Source organism: Zootermopsis nevadensis, unplaced genomic scaffold (assembly GCF_977971745.1).
Source record: "Zootermopsis nevadensis isolate Lab colony 2312 unplaced genomic scaffold, Znev_1.0 Znev_ptg000026l, whole genome shotgun sequence".
Classification (NCBI taxonomy): Eukaryota; Metazoa; Arthropoda; class Insecta; order Blattodea; family Termopsidae; genus Zootermopsis; species Zootermopsis nevadensis.
In genome coordinates this window covers 31,203-50,423 of record NW_028259158.1, presented here as the reverse complement: position 1 = coordinate 50,423, position 19,221 = coordinate 31,203, and the positions used below count along the sequence as shown (strand labels likewise).

At 40.5% G+C, this 19,221-nt stretch overlaps 1 long non-coding RNA gene and 2 pseudogenes across 1 annotated transcript; 1 reads left to right on the top strand and 2 right to left on the bottom strand.

Moving 5' to 3' along the window:
• Nucleotides 1-10,968: 10,968 nt before the first annotated feature.
• On the bottom strand, nucleotides 10,969-11,229 carry LOC147872520 (signal recognition particle RNA; annotated as a pseudogene).
• A 948-nt stretch (nucleotides 11,230-12,177) lies between these two features.
• Nucleotides 12,178-17,461, top strand: LOC147872519 (uncharacterized). The gene is made up of 3 exons (XR_015537175.1): nucleotides 12,178-12,253; nucleotides 15,446-15,685; nucleotides 16,083-17,461. It is a non-coding gene; the product is annotated as an uncharacterized LOC147872519 (long non-coding RNA).
• An 893-nt stretch (nucleotides 17,462-18,354) lies between these two features.
• Nucleotides 18,355-18,615, bottom strand: LOC147872518 (signal recognition particle RNA; annotated as a pseudogene).
• Nucleotides 18,616-19,221: the final 606 nt, after the last annotated feature.

Sequence of the window (19,221 nt, the reverse complement as noted above, 5' to 3'; positions counted from 1 at the left end):
CAGAACACAAAATTACGCGTACACAAAATCTGTACTGCATAATGAGATTAACGGCTTCATTCGGAAAAACTTCCGGTCTCCGTTACATTAATCAACAAGTCAGGAAATTCAGGAGGTATATTAACAGCAAAGTTGCATTATCTGAATCTCGCGTTCGATCTCCAACTGAGTCCGTGTTGAGCCAAATAAGATCCGTGGCTGAAACTCAGCGACTCTCAAAGTTTTATTACAGATATCCGGTTTTAAGAGCAGAACATTTAAGGGATAACATAATGAACCATGTTTATATGAATAAATGGTAAACTTTTGGAGATAAAACTCTTCTAAGTACGTGTTTATTTTTTTTGGGGGGGGGGGAGGTTACGTCTGCTTGTCTACAGCCAGTTTCAAATCACGATGCCAATTAACAACAAATATCGGAAACACAAAAAAGAAGACCTGACTTCTAGCCTCGCCAGTGAAAACGCGAATGAATGATACTGACGATGCTTTCTGCTCGTTAACAAAAGCTTGCTGGATCGCGCGTGCTTTACGGCCTTCGAGTAAGACGATCGACGATTTCGGAACCCATTTCCAGTTGCTTCGGCATGAGTAACAGAAGAGAATTCTGCACTTGAGCAAACTGCAGGTGAACAGTTTAAAACAGAATTTTTGCAAATGCGACACGTGCGTGTATATTCTAAGAAGCCCGTAAAATCCCATCAGACATGCAAGGATCTTAGTTTGCGAGTGTTAAATAATGTCTTGACGTTCCACATGGAACGAGACAAATTAGTTTAATCGACAGTCAGGGAATGCGCTTCTGAAACCTTATCTTCCGGCATCTCATGGACCATAATTTATTATATATATTTATTATTGACTGCAAATGGGTTTATACCCGGTGGCAGTGTCCTACAATAACATACAAAACAATGAGACAGAACAGAACAATGAGATACATCAACACAATGAGACAGAACAAAACAATAAACAAAAGGACACAACAAAAACAATAAGACACAATAAACAATGAGATACATCAACACAAAGACAGAACAAAACAATAAACAAAAGGACACAACAAAAACAATATGACACCCAAACAATGGGATACATCAACACAATGAGACACAACAAAACAATAAACAAAGGACACAACAAAAACAATAAGACACAATAAACAATGAGATACATCAACACAGAGACAGAACAAAACAATAAACAAAAGGACACAACAAAAACAATATGACACACAAACAATGGGATACATCAACACAATGAGACACAACAAAACAATAAACAAAGGACACAACAAAAACCATAAGACACAACATACAATGAGATACATCAACACAGAGACAGAACAAAACAATAAAAAAGGACACAACAAAAACAACACATCCCACTCAAAATCAACCAACTCATAAATTACAAAACCATCCAACCTCAAGTACTTAACTTAAAAAAAAGAACTTAATACCACCTAGACATAAGACAATAACTGTAATGTATTACAAACGTCATGAACTGATGCACTCACACAACAATACAATGAGACACAACAATACAACATACCACACTCAAAATAAAACATCTGACACACAATAAAAAAAACACACATCCACTAATTAATCACAATACTTAAGAGTGGAATATAAAGTCCGCTCTCAGTACATGAAAATTTTATCCCAAAGAACTACAGCCCTTCATCACTTGGAGACTAAGACACTTCACTTCACTTATCACCATTTATTCCCAACTTAATAACCCTTAGCTTGTAACTACTTTTCTGACCCTCTTTCTAAAGGTGCCTAATTTACAGGGGAAAGACTCTAGCACGCCTGGAGGTAATTGGTTCCAGCTTCTTATGGTCCTATTTACAAAGGAATATTTGCCTACATCCGTTCTTTGTTTCCTAGTCCTAATTTTCCGAGTATGATCGTCCCTGCCCAGGTAGCATGGCTTTAATAATCTATCCTCTATCATTTTCCAAGCCCGGCCCCCCGTGTATGCTTTGAAAAGGGCGCACATTCGGGCTATCAATCTACGCTGTGCCAATGTTTCCCAACCAGATTCGTTCGTGAAATTAGCAAATTTAGCCGCTCTCTTCTGCACCCGATTTAGTGCTCTTACCTGTCCTTCCCTGTAAGGGTCCCAACACACAGCTCCATATTCAAGTATCGGTCTCACTAGCGACGTATAAGCTAAACGTTTCGTATTGTTATTTCCCTTTTTTAGTATACGCATTACGAAATGGAGAGCCTTCCATGCTTTAATTAGTGTATAATTCACATGATCTGCCCAGCTCAGATCACTGCGAATAAGTATTCCTAAGTACTTAAAGCTATTTGCCTCTGGAATTAATTGATCCCCAAAAAAGTAACTCAGCTTATCCTTCACCCTAGCTCTATTGAAGCTGACTGCTTTACTTTTACCTGGATTTATCTTCATTTCATTTTCTACCGCCCATTCCCATAATCTATTCATATCTGTCTGTAACTTATCAATGTCACTACTATCCATTATTTTCCTGTATACTATACAATCATCAGCGAAAAGCCGTATATTTGAATCAATGTTTTTCCAAATATCATTAACATAAGCTAGGAATAGCAAGGGACCTAATACGCTCCCTTGCGGCACTCCTGACGTTACCCTGACTTCATGAGATAGCTGTCCTTCCACTCTTACTCTTTGCGAACGTCCTAAGAGAAATTCCTTTACCCATAACACTACCCTCAAGTCCACACCGGTTGCAGCAATTTTTGTAATCAGCCTATCGTGTGGGACTAAATCGAATGCCTTTGAGAAATCTATTATAACCGCATCAGTCCTGATTCCCTCGTCCAATGAATCAGCAACATCTTGACAAACCGTGACTACTTGACTTTCGCATGAGTACCCTGGTCTAAACCCATGTTGACCCTCATATAACCACTCACTCCTTTCCCAGACTTGCCTTAGATACCCTGCTATAACGTGCTCCATTTGCTTGCAAACCACCGAGGTTAAACTGACCGGTCTATAGTTCCCAACTACCGATCGATCTCCCCCTTTATAAATAGGGACCACTATAGCTTTCTTCCAGTCCCCTGGGATAGAATTGTTGTTCATCGTTACCTCCAGCAGACGCGCAAGGTATGGAATCATTGCTTCCCCACCTAACTTTAAAATTTCCCCGGGGATGCCATCTGGTCCGACGGATTTATTTTTCCCGATTGCTGCTATCCGTTTCCTTATGATATTGATACTAATGGTAAACGTTTTATCTGAATCTGTTGATTGGATTAGCTGGTTATTTAGCGAAATTATCCGTTCGCAACTGAATACCGACGCATAATAAGCGTTAAGGGAGTTGGCCTTTTCTGTTTGATCTGTGATGAGGTTTCCTTTAACGCCCTTGATTGCCGGAATAGTTTCTCTATTACCCTTACGTCTTTTAACATATTTGTAAAACTCTGTCCAGCTTCTCCCCTCTCTTTGCAAGACCGAAGTTAAGAATGTCTCCTGAGCCTTCTTTTTTACTATCAGCAACTCCTTGGATAACCGTTTCAGCTCCGCTTGGTACTGCCCTCCAGAATTTCTCTTATTATAAACCCTCCTCACCTTTACCTTCAGACGTTTCACTTCCTTGGTATAATATTCCGGATCCGGATTTTTACTCAGGATTCTTTGAGGTACAAAACGATCGATACCCTCGAAGACTATATCCTTATAGCTTTCCCATATCTCTTCCACGCTACTACCATTTCCAGCCCATAATTTAAACTTTTCCCGAAGAAAGCTTTGTAATCCTAAAACATTTGTTTTATGGAACATGGGGACTAATCTTTCTACCTGCGGTTCACGGATTTTTTCTTCCCATTCCACTTCTAATATTACCCCACTGTGGTCACTGATCCCCTGCACAATGCTGCAAGAGGTGAGCGAACTTTCAGGCCGGACCAGGTAAACATCGTCTTCTTCGGAACTTCGTCTCTTAAACTGGCTTGGGCCTGTGAGGAATAAATCAGCAGGAGGTCGGAGACTACTACAAAATAACGAGGTCCCTAATTTTATTAAGATGACGAAATAAATGATAATTAGACGGAGAATTAGTTAGAAACCATGAGAAAATCCTATTCGTAAAACCAGAAGGGGACAGACCAACTGGAACACTCTGACGCTGACGTCAGATCACATGAAAATGATATTAAAGAAGCTGGATGGGAATTCTCAGCGTACTTTTGTGAGCGAAGTCACAGGCCTTGAACTACCTTAGTGACCACAAGAAGGACTTTTCTCGTTTTGTCCTCAGTCCACATCCTCGATTTAATAACAATAAAAAAAAGGGCACTATTTGGAGAGAAATACGAATTTCATGAAACTGGACAGAGCTACAAATGAATCCAAGTTCGCGTCAGTAAGGACATTGGTACGCGGCCATTAACGCACACGGGGGCAGGATCGTGTTTTGTTTTATGATTTGAAGTTCTCCTTCGTAACACAGGCACAAGATAAAATGGACGAGGTTTCGTAATTTCGTCCCAGTAGCAATAATTTCAGAATCAATTACTTTGATGAGTAGCATTTATGTATCTACTTATTGTAAGATTTGGGCAAATAAACTCGGCTCATTTCAATGAATGTCCTTCGTTTTTCATATGAGGGTCACTGGCATCCGCTAGCAGGAATCACATTTCTCTTAAGCTCGAAGCTTCAGTCGAGCTCCCACGTTTACGAATTACGACCGTCTTAAAAGGCTCTGAATTCTTATCGCTTCAAACGCCTGCGCCTGCGGAAAACTACGTGAAGTGCTGCGTGTTGCCTGTACTTCAAGTGCAGGAGCAGTGGATGTTCTCATACATTCAAATGCAATCTCCTTATGTCTGTGGGTTACGGCGTATTCGAGTTAGGCACTGATTTGCGACTCGGAAAAGAGCAAATTCTATTTTTCGCACTCACGTCGTTCGAACGGGTACGAATTATTCCCAAGCGTCGCGAACAGACGCTCAACCGGCCTCAGCGCCTGGGGCACGCTCTAGCGGGTTTGCTGTGACATCGGCGAATTACCTCGGCGTCTGAGGAAATTGAAGTTTTAGCGCCGGGGAGGGGAGGGGAGGGGAGGGGAGGGGGTGGATGTACGCCGCTCGTCTCGAAGCTGACGTTTCTCTGGCGTCTAAGCAAATAACTGAGTACGAAAATTGGAAATTTCTTTTTCGCGTTGCATAAAGTAAGAATCAGCAATGGACGAGGAGGATGGACCAGTTCAAGCACTGAGGATCAACACAATTTAAGTTAATTCCACATTAATTTACTCTAACACTGATGCATTGTTTATTCATTACGTGGCTCTGATAGGGCAGATTCCCTTTTATAGGCGTAATGAGAATCCAGTGAATCGACTTATCGATATTGATTCATTCGATGAGAGGAGGATGGACCAGTTCAAGCACCGAGGATCAACACACATTCAGAACCGGGGGATGCCACAGCAATCTCATTCTGCGTCTCGCATACGAGAGCAATGCCATTTTCAGTGAGACTTTCAGTTAGGACCCAAATGGAACAGACGATGAGAGATGGAATTCTCGAATATTCCAAGTCATGCCACTTAAATCCACTCACGATTATGACGATATTCAGGGAAAGGCTCCCCGCATCTTCGTAGACGAACGCTGTGTGAACCGGGCTACGAACCCAGACCAATCACGCTACGCTCCGATGGCCGAGCTGCTGCATCGACTCCGTGGATGTTTTTCGGCTTATCCGGTGCTCTTTTCACGTTGTTTTGAATCCCGATTCCAGGAAATACGTACACGGCTCTCCTATTTGAGCAGCACGTCTCAAGAAGTCCTTAGGGTTGTACAAAGCTTTGTCATTTCTCATCGAGAAGCCAGACGGACGATGCAAATAAGATTAATCAAGCCAGTGGCGCTAGTAATTTCCTCGCCTGAGCGAACGCGAGATGCAGGAAGGCTTGTTGGTGAAGGCCATTAACCTGGATAGAGATTCTTCGATAGGACGCAAACTTAGGGATCTGGCCCCGTACCTATCCCGGAATAATATTCTGAAGAGTCTGTGTAATAAGAATTATCCGTACTGAACTTGAAAACCGAGTCATTGTCTCCACTCACGCATCTCACCAACTTTTATCGCGCTAAGAAAGGTCGAAACGCTGTGGTTACGCAAAATCCACTGCCACCAAACCCACAGAAATGGCCGGAGCTGCTCCCCAAGACTGAAAAGTGGTTTAATGGAACAGTATCTCAAGCTACGGGCCACAGGCCCAAAGAGCGAATGTGCGATCTACCACGGCCAGATCTTTGCTAAATTCTGATCTGAATCAGTGGATGAGTGCCCTCCTATCGATTTAAAATCAAGGCCAACGAAAGAAATCCGAAGAGACAAACCTAACTAAACGACTTCGTTTGGGCAAGGCATGACCTCGACACAGCTGCAGAGTTTGGAAAATCTTCTTACTATAAAAATTTGTGATTTCGTCGTCGTTAATAAATTACGTCGTCAATCAACAATGTCAACAGATATTTGTTTATACTCTGCATTGTTGTGTTGGTATAGAAACACAACAATGCCGAGTAAACAAATAACGCTTCACAACAAAGAAATCAAAAAATATCAAGCCAGTCGCATGATCACTGCTCCAGAAGCAGCAGACCGCATTCTTGATTATCGACTGACAGTTGGCTTAAAACATCAGAAAAGCGAAAGAAGACGTCATCAAGTATTTGAAGTACCGACTCCAACAACTTCAACAAAGTAAACTGATACTCATTCGATATATTACGATTACGAAAACTATTATGATCGATTTTAAGACGAAGATTTGCAAGGGTGGAGAGAGACGTGGAAGGTTGACTGAACAAGAACATCGACGTAAAGACGTAGAATATCAGATTAGAGAACGCGCTCCGAAAGGAGCGCGTTGCTCAGGTCTATCTACTATAAAAATTTGTGATTTTCGTTGTCTTCAGGAAATGAAGTCTTCAAACAATGTCAACAGATATTTGTTTATACTCTGCATTGTTGTGTTGGTATAGAAACACAACAATGCCGAGTAAACAAATAACGCTTCACAACAAAGAAATCAAAAAATACCAAGCCAGTCGCATTATCACTGCTCTACAAGCAGCACATCGTCTCCGAACAGCGACAGAAAACTATTTAAGAAATGGAGAAAAGTGAGAGAAGGTAATCTGATACTGATAATAATACTCATTCAAGTCAAACTGCTTACGAAAACTGACGCCTCTGTGTTTAAATTATATTTAGGCGATAAATACAATGAAAGGAAGGGGTTAAAAGACTTGAGTAAGACACAAAAAAAACCCTCCGAAGGGGGGGGGGGTAGTTTAGTTTCTTACTCAAGATTTTAACAAATTAATATATACAAAAACCTCAGAATTTTAAATTTTAAAAAGAAATGCAAAACTTGCTTTACGTATAGATTATAGCTATACATAAAGCTTAAAAATGTTCAGCAGAGATGAAAGCATCTACGGAATAGTAAGAGTGAGTGAAGAGGTAATATTTCAATGCAGGCTTATACCTTTATATAATAACTTAGACTTTTAACTGTTGGAAGATTATTAAACAACTTGATACCTGTATAGTAGACTCCTTTTTGATATTTAGTAAGGTTAGGATTTGGCACATAGAGATCACGTTTCCATCTTGTATTTAAATTATGTACATCTGTATTTCTTTTAAATTTATCTAAGTTTTCCACCACACATGATAGACAGCAGAGTATAAATTCACTTGCAAGTGGAAGTATATTAAATTTACGAAATAATTTCCTACAAGACACCCTGCTTTTGACACCGGCCATTATTCTAATTAATTTGTTTTGCATGTAAAAAGTTGTCAGTGGAACCATGGTTCCGGATAATTTGACGTAAATACGTCACACCTGCTTTACAATCGAGTAAAGTTTGATTAAGACATTGCTTATTTAACTTGAATTAGTTACGCTTAAGATGGGTCTGTGGTAGAAGAATGTAATGTAATGTAATGTAAGGTAACTATGTAGGTAACCATTGTTGTTTATTTGTTGATAAACAGATGACGTTTCCCAGGTAACATATCAATGAAGTTTGACGTTTTCCAGGTAACATATCAATGAAGTTTGACGTTTCCCAGGTAACATATCAATGAAGTTTGACGTTTCCCAGGTAACATAACAATGGTTATGTTACCTAAGAAACTAATTGCTACGTGATCTGTTTACTCGGCATTGTTGTGTTACATTACTGCCGTCAACAATCCGCTTTCGTTATTGCGGAAAGAACTGAGCTGTGAATCGGCTGTAGAATAAGTGCGTCGTAGAATAGATAATTTTGTGCTGGTAAAAACGTTTTAGAATATCACAGGTACTTATCTTATGTAAGAATTATTACATTACATTACATTATAGAGACGTATTTACGTCAGATTCTCCGGAACCGTGGTTCATCTGTCAACATTTCATAACTTATATTTCTGAATCTGTAGTATTACGGAATCTGAAAATCGTGTACAATGAACACAGAAAAATACAAACCCAAATTTTAGACCTTGAACACATTCGTATGTGTTTTGTATTGTTCACTGAGGTGAACTCTAGAAACTGTGATGGGTGTGTTATAGCTTCATTGCTTAATTTAATTAACAGTAATATAAAGTGATTTATATATTTTCAATTGTATCTGTCTTTTAGATACCGGTGACAGAAGGTGACGTCTTCAAACAATGTCAACAGATATTTGTTTATACTCTGCATTGTTGTGTTGGTATAGAAACACAACAATGCCGAGTAAACAAATAACGTAATAAATAAACAAATACGAAGCCAGTCGCATGATCACTGCTCTACAAGCAGCACATCGTCTCCGAACAGCGACAGAAAACTATTTAAGAAATGGAGAAAAGTGAGAGAAGACGTACTGACACCAACAAGGTAATCTGATACTGATAATAATACTCATTCAAGTCATACTGCGCATTCAAGGGTTAAAACACTTGGATAAGACACAAAACTAACCACCCTTTGGGGGGGGGGTTAGTTTAGTTTCTTACTCAATGGGGAACTTCATACTTATGATTCAATTTAACATTTTAGAGTGATTAATTCAAGGAGTATGAGATGGTTGAGACATGTACCGCACAAAATTTAACAGCTTCAATTGACTTTAGGTAGGTGGATGATCTGAACACGACAATGAACCTTAAGAGTTCCATAATATAAAGCAATGATTTTGACGTAAATACGTCTACACGGAAGGGTCATTCGGCGAAAAAGTGTAACGGAGATGTGTAGGATCCGTATCCGTAACGTCGTGTTTGTTTATTTCAGTCGTAATCCAGGGCGAGCCTCAGGTACTGGGCGGGCGACAGGTGGCGGATAGTGATATGAGGGTTAGCTGCGAATAAGGGGCAGTCCCGGACCGAGGCGGCAAGACCGGAGAGCGTGGGAGTGTAGCTGGTGGCAGGCTACACCCATCAAATACCACATGAGCTCAGTGCCCCCACTGCCTTGTGGGTAGGGGAGGAATCCCCAAAGGCTAAGGGAAGGAAAACCCTGACAGAAAACCAAGGGTAGAAGGGGCTGCATAGGGATAGAGAAACCAGTCCTTCTAAGGGAAAGAACCCGGAATAAAAACTTATGGAGGACGGTGGGGGGGTGCACATCGGACTACCAACCCAATTCTGGAAGAAGCTCACACACTGAAAGGGCCGTAGTGCTAGAGAAGAAGAGGTTGGAGCAGAAGCGCACATGTAATGAAGAAATTCGAAACTTTCATTTTGTTTGTATGTATTCTTCCTTTGTGTGTGTCTGCGCGCGCGCGCGAGCGTTTGGGTGTGTGTATGTGGCGTGGGGCGTGGGGCGTGTGGGGCCTGGTGTCCTGTCGTGTTGTATCGTGTGGTTTGGTGTGTTGTGTGGTGTGTTCTGCAGTCGTGTCGCGTCGTGTCGTGTCGTCGTGTGCTGTCGTGTCGTGTGGTGTACTGTGGTGTGGGCCGACACCACACGACACGAGACGACGCCACACGAGACGACGCCACACGACACGACGCCACACGACACGACGCCACACGAGAGGACGCCACACGAGACGACGCCACACGAGACGACGCCACACGAGACGACACACCACGCGACACGTCAGCACACCACACGACACGACACTACACGACTGCACACCACACCACACCACACCACACCACACCACACGACAAGACACCACCCCCACACCACGCCCCAGACGCCCCACACGCCACACACACACCCAAGCGCGCGCGCACACGCACACACACACACAGAGGAGGAAGACGTACAAACCTAATGAAAGTTTCGATATTCATTACATGTCCTTCTTCTTCTTCTTTACCACTACGGCCCTTTCAGTGTGTCAGCTTCTTCCAGAATTGGGTTCTTAGCCCGATGTCCAACCCCCATAGTCCTCCAGAAGTTTTTATTCCGGGTTCTTTCCCTTAGAAGGATTGGTTTCTCTTTTCCTATGCAGCCCCTTCAACCCTTGGTTTTCTGTCAGGGTTTTCCTTCCCTGTTTTAAAGAAGTAATTGTTTTGTTTGTTTGTTTGTTCCGAAATGTAAATCGATCAATCGATAAGGAACATGAATGATATTTTATTATCTTAATTATAATAAATTTTAAATAAAATTATATTGTGATCAGACGGATTAAAATAAATAATTGATATAATTGTTTTATTTCCATTGTCATAAATATTGTACAGATTTCTTCCAATTTTGGGCTGTGGTCTCCAGAAACCAAGTTTCATTGCTGGAGAGTGGCCATGTTTGAAGAATATTCAGATTTCATATTTATTAGAATGTGGAACAGGAAATCTACCTTTTAGTTTTTAGTTTTCATTTTTATGTTTGATAGGCTACTCGAGCCATGAGACATGGCTCATCCTCCCCCCCCCCCTCCAAAAAATGCTCCCTGGGCCGGGGTTGTCGTAGTACAGGTGCCGGTAGCTCCGATCACAGGTGACTTCCGGTCTGCTCTAAAGCAGCTCCCAGTCTTCATGCGCGATCCCATTACAGCATCATACGGGTGAGTTTCCTCTCTGGCCCGATCCACCCCTCCTTAAACAACCTGGCCACCCCGGGCTCCCCCCAGGGTGTCCATATTGATACCGAGCTTAGCTGTGGGACACAGAACACCAGAACTCCCAACCTCAAGTCATTTCTCAACACTTAGCCTCTAAGTAGTTGGATTACAGGAGTTCGTCACCACTCCCAGCACGTCGGAGCCCCAGCCCTGGCTTTCAGCTTCGTTGTGGGCACCGAAAGTGCATACGCAGAGTCACGACCGAGTAGACAACCCCCCCCCCCACAAAAAAAAATGAAAGTGATAGTGGAACCACGGTTCCGGAGAATTTGACGTAAATACGTCTTTACGGAAAGGAAGTTTATATATTGGCTTTATTCTAAATATTCCCTTCATACATGCTGTACAAATGAGATAAGTTTGATTAAGACTTTGCTTATTTAACCTGAATTAGTTACGCTTAAGATGGGTCTGTGGTAGCTGAAATATCTTTTTTTTATTTTTACTATAAAAATTTGTGATTTCGTCGTCATCAATCAACAATGTCAACAGATATTTGTTTATACTCTGCATTGTTGTGTTGGTATAGAAACACAACAATGCCGAGTAAACAAATAACGCTTCACAACAAAGAAATCAAAAAATATCAAGCCAGTCGCATTATCACTGCTCCAGAAGCAGCAGACCGCAATCTTGATTATCGACTGACAGTTGGCTTAAAACATCAGAAAAGCGAAAGAAGACGTCATCAAGTATTTGAAGTACCAACTCCAACAACTTCACAAGGTAAACTGATCCTCATTCGATATATTACGATTACGAAAACTATTATGATCGATTTTAAGACGAAGATTTGCAAGGGTGGGGATGGACGTAGAAAGTTGACTGAACAAGAACAGCGACGTAAAGACGTAGAATATCAGATTAGAGAACGCGCTCCGGAAGGAGCGCCCTGCTCTAGTCTTCTACTATAAAAATTTGTGATTTTCGTTGCCTTCAGGAAATGACGTCTTCAAACAATGTCAACAGATATTTGTTTATACTCTGCATTGTTGTGTTGGTATAGAAACACAACAATGCCGAGTAAACAAATAACGCTTCACAACAAAGAAATCAAAAAATACCAAGCCAGTCGCATTATCACTGCTCTACAAGCAGCACATCGTCTCCGAACAGCGACAGAAAGCTATTTAAGAAATGGAGAAAAGTGAGAGAAGGTAATCTGATACTGATAATAATACTCATTCAAGTCAAACTGCTTACGAAAACTGACGCCTCTGTGTTTAAATTATATTTAGGCGATAAATACAATGAAAGGAAGGGGTTAAAAGACTTGAGTAAGACACAAAAAAAACCCTCCGAAGGGGGGGGGGTTAGTTTAGTTTCTTACTCAAGATTTTAACAAATTAATATATACAAAAACCTCAGAATTTTAAATTTTAAAAAGAAATGCAAAACTTGCTTTACGTATAGATTATAGCTATACATAAAGCTTAAAAATGTTCAGCAGAGATGAAAGCATCTACGGAATAGTAAGAGTGAGTGAAGAGGTAATATTTCAATGCAGGCTTATACCTTTATATAATAACTTAGACTTTTAACTGTTGGAAGATTATTAAACAACTTGATACCTGTATAGTAGACTCCTTTTTGATATTTAGTAAGGTTAGGATTTGGCACATAGAGATCACGTTTCCATCTTGTATTTAAATTATGTACATCTGTATTTCTTTTAAATTTATCTAAGTTTTCCACCACACATGATAGACAGCAGAGTATAAATTCACTTGCAAGTGGAAGTATATTAAATTTACGAAATAATTTTCTACAAGATACCCTGCTTTTGACACCGGCCATTATTCTAATTAATTTGTTTTGCATGTAAAAAGTTGTCAGTGGAACCATGGTTCCGGATAATTTGACGTAAATACGTCACACTTGCTTTACAATCGAGTAAAGTTTGATTAAGACATTGCTTATTTAACTTGAATTAGTTACGCTTAAGATGGGTCTGTGGTAGATGAATGTAATGTAATGTAATGTAAGGTAACTATGTAGGTAACCATTGTTGTTTATTTGTTGATAAACAGATGACGTTTCCCAGGTAACATATCAATGAAGTTTGACGTTTTCCAGGTAACATATCAATGAAGTTTGACGTTTCCCAGGTAACATATCAATGAAGTTTGACGTTTCCCAGGTAACATAACAATGGTTATGTTACCTAAGAAACTAATTGCTACGTGATCTGTTTACTCGGCATTGTTGTGTTACATTACTGCCGTCAACAATCCGCTTTCGTTATTGCGGAAAGAACTGAGCTGTGAATCGGCTGTAGAATAAGTGCGTCGTAGAATAGATAATTTTGTGCTGGTAAAAACGTTTTAGAATATCACAGGTACTTATCTTATGTAAGAATTATTACATTACATTACATTATAGAGACGTATTTACGTCAGATTCTCCGGAACCGTAGTTCCTCTGTCAACATTTCATATCTTATATTTCTGAATCTGTAGTATTACAGAATCTGAAAATCGTGTACAATGAACACAGAAAAATACGACCTTGAACACATCCGTATGTGTTTTGTATTGTTCACTGAGTTGAACTCTAGAAACTGTGATGGGTGTGTTATAGCTTCATTGCTTAATTTAATTAACAGTAATATAAAAGTGATTTATATATTTTCAATTGTGTGTCTTTTAGATCCCGGTGACAGAAGGTGACGTCTTCAAACAATGGCAACAGATATTTGTTTATACTCTGCATTGTTGTGTTGGTATAGAAACACAACAATGCCGAGTAAACAAATAACGTAATAAATAAACAAATACCAAGCCAGTCGCATGATCACTGCTCTACAAGCAGCACATCGTCTCCGAACAGCGACAGAAAACTATTTAAGAAATGAAGAAAAGTGAGAGAAGGTAATCTGATACTGATAATAATACTCATTCAAGTCAAACTGCTTACGAAAACTGACGCCTCTTTGTTTAAATTATGTTTAGGCGATAAATACAATGAAAGGAAGGGGTTAAAAGACTTGAGTAAGACACAAAATTAACCATCCCTTTGGGGGGGGGGGTTAGTTTAGTTTTTTACTCAAGATTTTAACAAATTAATATACAAAAACCTCAGAATTTTAAATTTTAAAAAGAAATGCAAAACTTGCTTTACGTATAGATTATAGATATACATAAAGCTTAAAAAATTTCAGCAGAGATGAAAGCATCTACGGAATAGTAAGAGTGAGTGAAGAGGTAATATTTCAATGCAGGCTTGAATACCTTTATATAATAACTAAGACTTTTAACTGTTGGTGGAAGATTATTAAATAACTTGATACCTGTATGGTAGACTCCTTTTTGATATTTAGTAAGGTTAGGATTTGGCACATAGAGATCATGTTTCCATCTTGTATTTAAATTATGTACATCTGTATTTCTTTTAAATTTATCTAAGTTTTCCACCACACATGATAGACAGCAGAGTATAAATTCACTTGCAAGTGGAAGTATATTAAATTTACGAAATAATTTTCTACAAGATACCCTGCTTTTGACACCGGCCATTATTCTAATTAATTTGTTTTGCATGTAAAAAGTTGTCAGTGGAACCATGGTTCCGGATAATTTGACGTAAATACGTCACACCTGCTTTACAATCGAGTAAAGTTTGATTAAGACATTGCTTATTTAAATTGAATTAGTTACGCTTAAGATGGGTCTGTGGTAGATGAATGTAATGTAATGTAATGTAAGGTAACTATGTAGGTAACCATTGTTTATTTGTTGATAAACAGATGACGTTTCCCAGGTAACATATCAATGAAGTTTGACGTTTCCCAGGTAACATATCAATGAAGTTTGACGTTTCCCAGGTAATATAACAATGAAGTTATGTTATCTAAGAAACTAATTGTTACGTGATCTCTTTACTCGGCATTGTTGTGTTACATTACTGCCGTCAACAATCCGCTTTCGTTATTGCGGAAAGCGCTGAGCTGTGAATCGGCTGTAGAATAAGTGCGTCGTAGAATAGATAATTTTGTGCTGGTAAAAACGTTTTAGAATATCACAGGTACTTATCTTATGTAAGAATTATTACATTACATTACATTATAGAGACGTATTTACGTCAGATTCTCCGGAACCGTGGTTCATCTGTCAACATTTCATAACTTATATTTCTGAATCTGTAGTATTACGGAATCTGAAAATCGTGTACAATGAACACAGAAAAATACAAACCCAAATTTTAGACCTTGAACACATTCGTATGTGTTTTGTATTGTTCACTGAGGTGAACTCTAGAAACTGTGATGGGTGTGTTATAGCTTCATTGCTTAATTTAATTAACAGTAATATAAAGTGATTTATATATTTTCAATTGTGTCTGTCTTTTAGATACCGGTGACAGAAGGTGACGTCTTCAAACAATGTCAACAGATATTTGTTTATACTCTGCATTGTTGTGTTGGTATAGAAACACAACAATGCCGAGTAAACAAATAACGTAATAAATAAACAAATACGAAGCCAGTCGCATGATCACTGCTCTACAAGCAGCACATCGTCTCCGAACAGCGACAGAAAACTATTTAAGAAATGGAGAAAAGTGAGAGAAGACGTACTGACACCAACAAGGTAATCTGATACTGATAATAATACTCATTCAAGTCATACTGCGCATTCAAGGGTTAAAACACTTGGATAAGACACAAAACTAAACACCCTTTGGGGGGGGGGGTTAGTTTAGTTTCTTACTCAATGGGGAACTTCATACTTATGATTCAATTTAACATTTTAGAGTGATTAATTCAAGGAGTATGAGATGGTTGAGACATGTACCGCACAAAATTTAACAGATTCAATTGACTTTAGGTAGGTGGATGATCTGAACACGACAATGAACCTTAAGAGTTCCATAATATAAAGCAATGATTTTGACGTAAATACGTCTACACGGAAGGGTCATTCGGCGAAAAAGTGTAACGGAGATGTGTAGGATCCGTATCCGTAACGTCGTGTTTGTTTATTTCAGTCGTAATCCAGGGCGAGCCTCAGGTACTGGGCGGGCGACAGGTGGCGGATAGTGATATGAGGGTTAGCTGCGAATAAGGGGCAGTCCCGGACCGAGGCGGCAAGACCGGAGAACGTGGGAGTGTAGCTGGTGGCAGGCTACACCCATCAAATACCACATGAGCTCAGTGCCCCCACTGCCTTGTGGGTAGGGGAGGAATCCCCAAAGGCTAAGGGAAGGAAAACCCTGACAGAAAACCAAGGGTAGAAGGGGCTGCATAGGGATAGAGAAACCAGTCCTTCTAAGGGAAAGAACCCGGAATAAAAACTTATGGAGGACGGTGGGGGGGGTGCACATCGGACTACCAACCCAATTCTGGAAGAAGCTCACACACTGAAAGGGCCGTAGTGCTAGAGAAGAAGAGGTTGGAGCAGAAGCGCACATGTAATGAAGAAATTCGAAACTTTCATTTTGTTTGTATGTATTCTTCCTTTGTGTGTGTCTGCGTGCGCGCGCGAGCGTTTGGGTGTGTGTATGTGGCGTGGGGCGTGGGGCGTGTGGGGCCTGGTGTCCTATCGTGTTGTATCGTGTGGTTTGGTGTGTTGTGTGGTGTGTTCTGCAGTCGTGTCGCGTCGTGTCGTGTCGTCGTGTGCTGTCGTGTCGTGTGGTGTACTGTGGTGTGGGCCGACACCACACGACACGAGACGACGCCACACGAGACGACGCCACACGACACGACGCCACACGAGAGGACGCCACACGAGACGACGCCACACGAGACGACGCCACACGAGACGACGCCACACGAGACGACACACCACGCGACACGTCAGCACACCACACGACACGACACTACACGACTGCACACCACACCACACCACACCACACGACAAGACACCACCCCCACACCACGCCCCAGACGCCCCACACGCCACACACACACCCAAGCGCGCGCGCACACGCACACACACACACAGAGGAGGAAGACGTACAAACCTAATGAAAGTTTCGATATTCATTACATGTCCTTCTTCTTCTTCTTTACCACTACGGCCCTTTCAGTGTGTCAGCTTCTTCCAGAATTGGGTTCTTAGCCCGATGTCCAACCCCCATAGTCCTCCAGAAGTTTTTATTCCGGGTTCTTTCCCTTAGAAGGATTGGTTTCTCTTTTCCTATGCAGCCCCTTCAACCCTTGGTTTTCTGTCAGGGTCTTCCTTCCCTGTTTTAAAGAAGTAATTGTTTTGTTTGTTTGTTTGTTCCGAAATGTAAATCGATCAATCGATAAGGAATATGAATGATATTTTATTATCTTAATTATAATAAATTTTAAATAAAATTATATTGTGATCAGACGGATTAAAATAAATAATTGATATAATTGTTTTATTTCCATTGTCATAAATATTGTACAGATTTCTTCCAATTTTGGGCTGTGGTCTCCAGAAACCAAGTTTTATTGCTGGAGAGTGGCCATGTTTGAAGAATATTCAGATTTCATATTTATTAGAATGTGGAACAGGAAATCTACCTTTTAGTTTTTAGTTTTCATTTTTATGTTTGATTAGTGGAGTTAGGCTTTGAAATTTTCTATTATGATATATATTTAAAAAATGCTTTTTCATAGGTTAAAAAGCATACATACAGATTATGTGAATTTAAAGTTAAATTTGATAAATTATGCATGGAAATAGTTAAATAAATGGAATGATTGTTAATTTATAAATAATGATAGTTCATCATATAAATTGGAGTATTAAAACATCAGTAGGTCTCACAAGTTCTCTGCAGAATATATTTGTTTTAATTTGGAATGAACATTCTTCTCCATAATTGCAAAATCTGTGAGGTGGCAATTCAGCCCTACTGGCTCTCGTGACTGGACCAAATTATCCCAGGCCGGGAGGTGGTACGGTTGTGGGATGGTAATAGCGGTTAAGCCAAAAAACTTAATAAATGAACCCCCGATTAAACAACAAGGGATATTTAATAAAAATATATATAAATTCAAAAGGAGAACAAACTCCCAAGGCTCAGGCTCCGGTAGGGGGTTACAACCCAAAAAATATCAGACCTATCTGTCTCCAAGCTGAGTCGTTCTCTGCCCGGCGGACACACACACACACAGACTGTCTGCCCTGCTGTCTCATCTGGGTCTCGAAGCCGCCGACTCCAAAGAACTTCGAGAGAGCAGATAGGCTACTCGAGCCATGAGACATGGCTCATCCTCCCCCCCCCTCCAAAAAATGCTCCCTGGGCCGGGGTTGTCGTAGTACAGGTGCCGGTAGCTCCGATCACAGGTGACTTCCGGTCTGCTCTAAAGCAGCTCCCAGTCTTCATGCGCGATCCCATTACAGCATCATACGGGTGAGTTTCCTCTCTGGCCCGATCCACCCCTCCTTAAACAACCTGGCCACCCCGGGCTCCCCCCAGGGTGTCCATATTGATACCGAGCTTAGCTGTGGGACACAGAACACCAGAACTCCCAACCTCAAGTCATTTCTCAACACTTAGCCTCTAAGTAGTTGGATTACAGGAGTTCGTCACCACTCCCAGCACGTCGGAGCCCCAGCCCTGGCTTTCAGCTTCGTTGTGGGCACCGAAAGTGCATACGCAGAGTCACGACCGAGTAGACAACCCCCCCACCCCCACAAAAAAAAAAATGAAAGTGATAGTGGAACCACGGTTCCGGAGAATTTGACGTAAATACGTCTTTACGGAAAGGAAGTTTATATATTGGCTTTATTCTAAATATTCCCTTCATACATGCTGTACAATTGAGATAAGTTTGATTAAGACTTTGCTTATTTAACCTGAATTAGTTACGCTTAAGATGGGTCTGTGGTAGCTGAAATATCTTTTTTTTATTTTTACTATAAAAATTTGTGATTTCGTCGTCATCAATCAACAATGTCAACAGATATTTGTTTATACTCTGCATTGTTGTGTTGGTATAGAAACACAACAATGCCGAGTAAACAAATAACGCTTCACAACAAAGAAATCAAAAAATATCAAACCAGTCGCATTATCACTGCTCCAGAAGCAGCAGACCGCAATCTTGATTATCGACTGACAGTTGGCTTAAAACATCAGAAAAGCGAAAGAAGACGTCATCAAGTATTTGAAGTACCAACTCCAACAACTTCACAAGGTAAACTGA